The 7,614-nt window shown below is 34.3% G+C and overlaps 1 long non-coding RNA gene across 1 annotated transcript; it reads left to right on the top strand.

Moving 5' to 3' along the window:
• Nucleotides 1–2,977: 2,977 nt before the first annotated feature.
• On the top strand, nucleotides 2,978–5,619 carry LOC121229709 (uncharacterized). Its single transcript, XR_005927625.1, has 3 exons — nucleotides 2,978–3,271; nucleotides 3,739–3,822; nucleotides 5,215–5,619. It is a non-coding gene; the product is annotated as an uncharacterized lncRNA (long non-coding RNA).
• The last annotated feature ends 1,995 nt before the right edge of the window (nucleotides 5,620–7,614 follow it).

The following is a 7,614-nucleotide window of genomic DNA, read 5'->3' as shown; positions in this document are numbered from 1 at the left end:
TCGAAAATTTTGACGTTTGAGCACTCAATTTAGTCAAAAGGACTAAATTGTAAAAAGTGCAAAAGTTGAGTTCTTTATATATGAGGTGCCTAATTGTTATGAGTTTTAAATTGAAAGTCCTTATGTGATAATTATTCCTTTAATAAGTTAGTGAATGGATATTTGTTTGGTATTTTTGATATTTGGTTGAAATAAAAAGGGTAATTTTGTAAATTAATTAAAATAACCTAATAAGACAAAAATGATAAAAGCTATCATTTTTTTTCCATTCTTTCTTCTTCAACCGTGGGAAAGAACTGAAAATGGCAGCCATGGATGAGCTTTATAATCTCAGTTACAGAATCATAAATGTCACAATAGCATGAAAGTTGTAATGAAAGATCAAATTGGGTGGAACGCAGGGAATTGACGGAAAAGACCATTGTTGGACCATGGCAATACATGAGATTTGTATGCCAGTGTAAGACCATGTATGGGACATGGCATCGGCATTGAGGCAAGGGCTAGTGTAAGACATGTTTGGGACATGCATCAGCCACAGTATGAGATCCAGTGTAAGACATGTCTGGAACATGCATCGGCCTCGAGATGTTAGCCAATGTCAGACATGTCTGGGACATGCGTTGGCTACGGGATGTGCTAGTGTAAGACATGTCTGGGACATGCGTCAGCACGGTTACATGTGTCAGTGTAAGACCTGTCTGGGACATGGCATCGGCACAGATGGATGAGAGCTAGTACAAGACCATAGTTGAACTATGGCATCAAGTAAGCGATGTACTCAAAAACCATAAGACGTTCTCCAATTTGATAAATATTGGCAAGTGATTAAGACTAAATATGGAAATTTGATAAAACATTAAGGGTAATTTGAGAAAAAGAAATGAAAGTTTGAGTTATGATAAATTCACTTATGTTTAGCTAATATTCGCACGAAATAAAGTTGCATGTATTACTCAGATATGTGAAAATGTGTTCATAACAAGTTGGAAATTTGAAATGTTTGAATCGATGTGTGTAATGCTATGTTGTTGTTGAATATGTATTTGCTTGAGAGTCAAAAGTTTAGAGGCTTTACAATCTTCGCCCCCTTACCAGAATAGAGTTATACGATGAGATTTTCGAGAGATATGTTGCATATGCTTGCAAAAGTGAAACTGAATAGTACAATAATGGAATAGTATGAGATTAGCGAAGACAGAATTAGTTAGAGGAATAATGTCGGACTTGCACAGATGTCTGAATATGACGGATTCAATTAAATAAAGTGATGGCTATCTTTCTCTTCTGAGTATTCTATGTTTTCCTCTATTTTGGGGAATATGTATGGTTATCCCTTTCGAATGGAAATTCTATCGTATGAAGATGCTAGTGACTATGATATTAGATGAAAAGTTCTATTGGTCCAGTTAGTTATGATCGACATTTCCCCATCTCTTCAGATTTCTATTCTGATATACTGGAATGAAGTTGATAGTAAAAATCTATATGAGATTATTCTGATGTTCTATTGATTATGGTTTATATATATTGGAGAATTATATTATCTCTGTTACGAGAAATTCTAGAGCGTACAGACAGTAGTTTCCTTCTGGTTTTCTCTGAGGGATTTTCTGGATCATATTTATTATTTTCTTCTGGATTATATTCTCGGATTTCTGGTATAGTCTTTATATCTTGGAATTTCTTATATTGGCTTTTCTCTCGTTCTTGTTTCAAGAATTATCAAGCTTGGCTTATCTTTACGAGTAATCTTTGACTTGCGATATTAGAATCTGTTATGATTAAGCTTCTGGCTCGACCATAGAAGTGTGAGGATTTCAGTGTCGAGATTTCTTTAAAATTTCTGGGGTAAAGAATAGTTATTCTGCAAAAGTAAATCTGAGTTATGTGCATTTAAGTTTATTCTCTGGTTCGAGAATACTGTAACGTGTTCTTTGGTAAGTAGTCGTACAGTCAGAAATGATGGGTTTTATTCTTGAAAGTATGTTATGGAAACATATTAGTTGGATTTCTCTTGTTCGAGAGATGTTATAAGTATAGTTATCCTGATTAATAAAAAGACCACATCTATGAAGTTGGAATCATTTTATTCATGTTAGTAAAGTTTCTAAACAGTTGATGATCAGAGTATAGAAATGTGGCTATAAGTGGTAAATTAAACAAGTACAGCATGATTCGACTTTTAATTTGGAATTGCAGGGAGGATTTGATTTCTGGTTTCTATTACTATTAATTCAGAGTAAGATTTCAGTACTGAGAAACTCTGGGTATACAGAGAATTGAGTACAGAGTTCACAGTAGTATCTTGTTTATTCGTTCAAAGGATGTCGAATTGTCTATAGGGTAAAGCCGAATATCAAATGTATTCGAGATTATTATTGTCAATGATGACAGTGGGAAGAAAATGAGAAAGGACTGTTATGAATTTCGTATCGGGATGTCTCTCATTTCCAGGAAAAAGGAGAGATGCAAGTTGAATTGTGAAAGATTGATGATGGAAATCTGCATGATTATTTTAGTATGTACAGATATATTATTCAACAGATGTGACTGAGTTGTATGTTTCTGAGTTTATAGTTCCAAGAATGTCAGTCTCCAGTGTTTCAAATTGAGCTCCGAGGTTTATACCTCAACTATGGAAAAACTATAGGAAATCTTGAGTATGAGCTTGTGCGGAGTTGTTTTGTAAGTTGTGAGAAAAAGATATAAGTGACTCGTGAAAGTAGAGAACAATTTTTTCTGGTAAGATTTTCGGGGACGAAAATCCCTAAAGGGGGGAAGAAATGTAACAGCCCGATTTTGGGTCTAGTCAGAACAGTGGTTTCGGGACCACAAACCCGACGAGAAAAAAATTTTTATTTTTATTATATTTTTATAGTCTATAAATTTATGAAAATATTTCGTAAAAATTTCATTCGAAAATTTTGACGTTTGAGCACTCAATTTAGTCAAAAGGACTAAATTGTAAAAAGTGCAAAAGTTGAGTTCTTTATATATGAGGTGCCTAATTGTTATGAGTTTTAAATTGAAAGTCCTTATGTGATAATTATTCCTTTAATAAGTTAGTGAATGGATATTTGTTTGGTATTTTTGATATTTGGTTGAAATAAAAAGGGTAATTTTGTAAATTAATTAAAATAACCTAATAAGACAAAAATGATAAAAGCTATCATTTTTTTTCCATTCTTTCTTCTTCAACCGTGGGAAAGAACTGAAAATGGCAGCCATGGATGAGCTCCATTCGGCCAAGCTTCTATGGCTTATATAGGTACGGTTTTTGTCTCGTTTTTAATGATTTTCGTATTTTTGAGATCCCTGAAGCTTAAATTTTCTATTTCTACCAATTGATTGAAAAGAAATTAGAGTTTAAAAATTTACCCATTCATGATATGGTTGTGTTTTGATGATTTATAGTGGATAATGAATGTTTGATGTGTTAAATATGAGTTTTATTCAATGAATTTCGGTAAAAATATCAAAAAGGGGTTAAATTGTAAAAGTTATAAATTGGTCATAAGTGTGTGAATTAGTGAAAATTTGGAGTTGCCATAGAAGAGAAAAATGTTCAGCATGTCTTAAACCTTATAGAAATTGAATAAAAATTAATTTACGAGCATTGGGGCAAAAGTGCAAATATGCAAAAGTTTAGGGGTCAAAATGAAAATTTGTAAAAATATGATTTTTAGACCCATATGAATATTGTGACTGATTGGTAGGCTAAATGTGATGTTATAGATGATGAAAATTGAGACTTGGACCTAGAACGGAAAGAAATCGATTTATGGACGAGTATGTCCTTTTCACCTTTGTGGTATTGAGGTAAGTTCGTATGTAAACAATACCATGCTATACATGTATTTAAATGTTATCATTACATGAATTGTACAGATATTAAGGTGTATGTGATTAATAGAAATATGATAAGACAAAGCCTTAATAGACGAGGAAAAATCCCGTTTGAACCTTAGGAATAGAATAGGATACGAGTGACATGTCACTAGGAATTATGAGTCTATATGACTAGCTCGAGAGTGAGCATTGAAATGTAATGAGATATGAGGTAGCTTTAGCTACAATTGAGGCACTTATGTGCAAAGGCTTTTCCGAGTATCCAATTAGTATTCCAAGTGTTCAACGGGCAATCCAAGGAAAGAGTTGATGATGGTCCCAATGAGGTAAGTCATTGGTGATTATGCACTCGAGTTATGTTACGAGTTGTGCAAGTATGTATACTAATCCTATGAGAACGCCTTGATATGTGATGATCTATGATGCATAATATGTGTTCTTACCATGATGGATAAAATGGTGTTGTGTTAATATTATGAACGATGACCATGAATGAGTAACTTAGCCTTAACAGATTTGAGTTATTGCAGTAGTGTAATTTTGAAAATACACTAAAAATAGTGGAAAATGAGTTAGAGGCAGAATAAAATATGGGATTAAAGCTTAATGAGTCTATTTTCACATGAAAGAAATAGAGGAAGAAAAAGAATTCTATATTGTGTGATATTTAAATTCTTGTGAAACAGGGTCTGAATGAATTTGAGATCCCCTGTTTTGATTTTATAAATTCACCGTAAATTGTACAAAAAAATTATTAAGAGTCATACCTTACCTGCATAGATTCCTTATTGAGTCTATTTTTAAGGGCAACAAACAGCATGGTCATTGGAATTCTGTACATGGAGAAATTTGATTCGTAGTGCATAGGGGTCAGAGTAGTCATACCCTGAAACAGGGGAAAATTTAACTAATAAAATGTACTAAATGGATTTACCAAAAATTCTAGAAAAAAATTAGTAAGTAGAAATATGAGTCTAGTTTCAAGAGAAATAGACGAGAACATTATTCGAATCCTGTACTATGAGATAATTGAACTTTAGTGCAGAAGGGTTGAAATTGTCAGACAGTGAATCAGGAGCAAACTTGAGGAATAAAATGTACTAATTGGCTAAGTCAAAAATTCTGGAAATTTTATGAAAGAAAGATAAATGAGTCTAGTTTCAGGTAAAATTAACGGAACTTAATTTTGAGTTTCGTAGCTCCAGATATAAATAATTTAGTGACTGTTGAGCAGGAAGACAGCTTGTAGTGAACTTGAGAATATGTTGTAAACATTGATAAAACAAGTTAATGAGTTGCTTATTGTTTTCATATGAACTTACTAAGCGAAAGCTTACCCCCCTTCTTTCCCATGTTTTCTAGAGTTTCCAGGTTAGCTCGGGTTGGAGGCCGTCAGAGATATTATCACCCTATCGAGTTAACGTTATCTGAGTAAGTAAACTCAAGTGATTTGAGTCTATGGCATGTATAGGGTTTTAATGTGAGTATGTAATATTATGATTTAGCCAAAGGCATTGGCTTGTTATTAAGGTAGTATTAGTCATGTAAATTGGCCTATGTTGGCTAATGACATTATGGGCCTATATGATTATTCTTATGCATGTATGTTATTATCTCTTGTGATGTGGCTTACAACATGTATGCCTGGAGATTGAATTGAGATTCATTGATGAGCTAGTAACTAATGCAGGATTAAGTGATTGGTAAATAGTTAATAATGCTTCATGAATGGTTTGTGATGTAATGATAGTTATGTCTAGTATGTGGTAATGATATGGGCAAATTCTATAATATTTATTGCATAAGAAAATAACTTGAGCATAACATGTTTGTAGATGTTTAAGAGCTCATTTATGCCACGTTGTTTGTTATTGGATAAGTATGTATCTATGCATGTGGTGTGAGAGTGACAAAAGGCTTGATAATTAGCCTATTTCTGGCCACACGGCCTGAGCACATGGGCGTGTGAAGCCTTAACGCAAGAGATTTTTCTAAGTTTTTCATGAGTTTTCGATTGGGTCCCGAACCGCCCCGAATGCATGTATTGGGCCTCGTAAGCTCGCATAAGGAACAAATTGCATGTGAAAAGAAAAGTTTTTAATTATTTGAGATTTTATGGCCCTATTTAGTATGAAAATGTTAGTAAAAGTCAGGTAGCACCTCGAACCCCGTCCCGGCGTCGGATGCAGGCGAGGCGTGTTACAGTATTGCCTATTCTTTGGTAAATTCACATAATCGAAGCAAGCTTGATAAAAAGTCTGTAAAATGCATCTTTATTGGTTATTGCTCTCAATCCAAAGCAAATAGGCTTTACAACCCTTTGAGTGGCAAGGTGATTATTAGCAGGAATGATGTTTTTGATAAAGATGCAAGCTGGGATTGGAATGAAGAGCAGGTACATCAGCAAATTTCTATGCCCATTGAGGTTTCACAAGATGAAAGACAAGAGTTAAATTCGGCAAGTTCACCTCCTAACTCACCAAGAGCTACAATTTCTGAAGAGCCTTTAACTGAGCAACTCCCACTTAGAAGATCGACAAGGGCCAGAAAGTTGAATCTGCAATATGTTGATGATACTTATGCATCTTGTCAGTTTGCTCTTGCTGTTTCAGATCCTATATACTATGAAGAAGTTGCTGAAAAAGAAGAGAGGCAAAAGGCAATGAAGGAAAAGATAAAAAGCTATTGAGAAGAATGGAACATGGGAAATGGTGGACATACCGAAAGAAAAAAGTGCAATTAGCTTGAAGTGGGTGTTCAAAACAAATTTTGCTACCGATGGAAGCGTACAAAAACACAAAGCTCGTCTTGTGGCGAAAGGTTATGCACAACAACATTGTGTTAATTTTGAAGAAACTTTCTCTCCTGTATCTTGGTTTGAAACAGTGAGGCCTGTTCTAGCATTGCCTGCATAATTACAATGGCCTGTTTATCAATTTGATGTCAAGTCAGAATTCCTTAATGGAGATCTACAAAAAGAGGTTTATGTAGTATAGCTGAAAGGTTTCATAAAGAAAGGCAATGAAATGAAGGTGTACAAGCTGAAAAAGGCATTATACGGATTGAAGCAAGCCCCTTGAGCATGGTACAGCAAGATTGATGGGTATTTCCAAAAAAAAAGGTACGTAAGAAGTGAGAATGAGCCCACCTTGTATGTGAAAAAGGAAGGTAATGATTTCATCATTGTCTATCTTTATGTTGATGATATCATTTATACTAGTTCTTCTACCTTTCTTGTGGATGAGTTTAAATATTAAATGATGAATGAATTTGAGATGTCGGATATAAGTCTACTGCATTATTTCCTTGTTCTTAAAGTTCATCAGGATGAAGATGGTATTTTTATCTCATAAAGAAAATATGCCAAGGACCTTCTTAGTAAGTTCGGCATGCTTAATTGCAAGTCTGCAACTACACCGATGAATATCAATGAGAAATTGCGGTAAGAAGATAAAGGAGAAATGGCAGATGCAAAAAGGTTCAGAAGCCTGGTAGGTGGTTTAATCTACTTGACTCACACCAGGCCCGATATTGTATTCCCTGTTAGTGTTATTTCCTAGTTTATGCAATAACCTTCAACAGTTCATTATGGAGCAAGAAAAAAAGTTTTGCATTATATTGCAGGAACTTTAGAGTATGGTATTTGGTACTCCAAAACTTCAAATTTCAGATTGTGTGGGTTCACAGATAATGATTGGGCAAGTTTGTTGGATGATAGACGAAGTATTTCAGCAAATGTTTTCACTCTAGGCTTAGGAGTGA

This window comes from Gossypium hirsutum, chromosome A05 (assembly GCF_007990345.1).
Source record: "Gossypium hirsutum isolate 1008001.06 chromosome A05, Gossypium_hirsutum_v2.1, whole genome shotgun sequence".
In the NCBI taxonomy this organism is placed as follows: Eukaryota; Viridiplantae; Streptophyta; class Magnoliopsida; order Malvales; family Malvaceae; genus Gossypium; species Gossypium hirsutum.
Note: the sequence above shows the minus strand (reverse complement) of the source record. Positions and strands in the feature narration are given on the sequence as shown.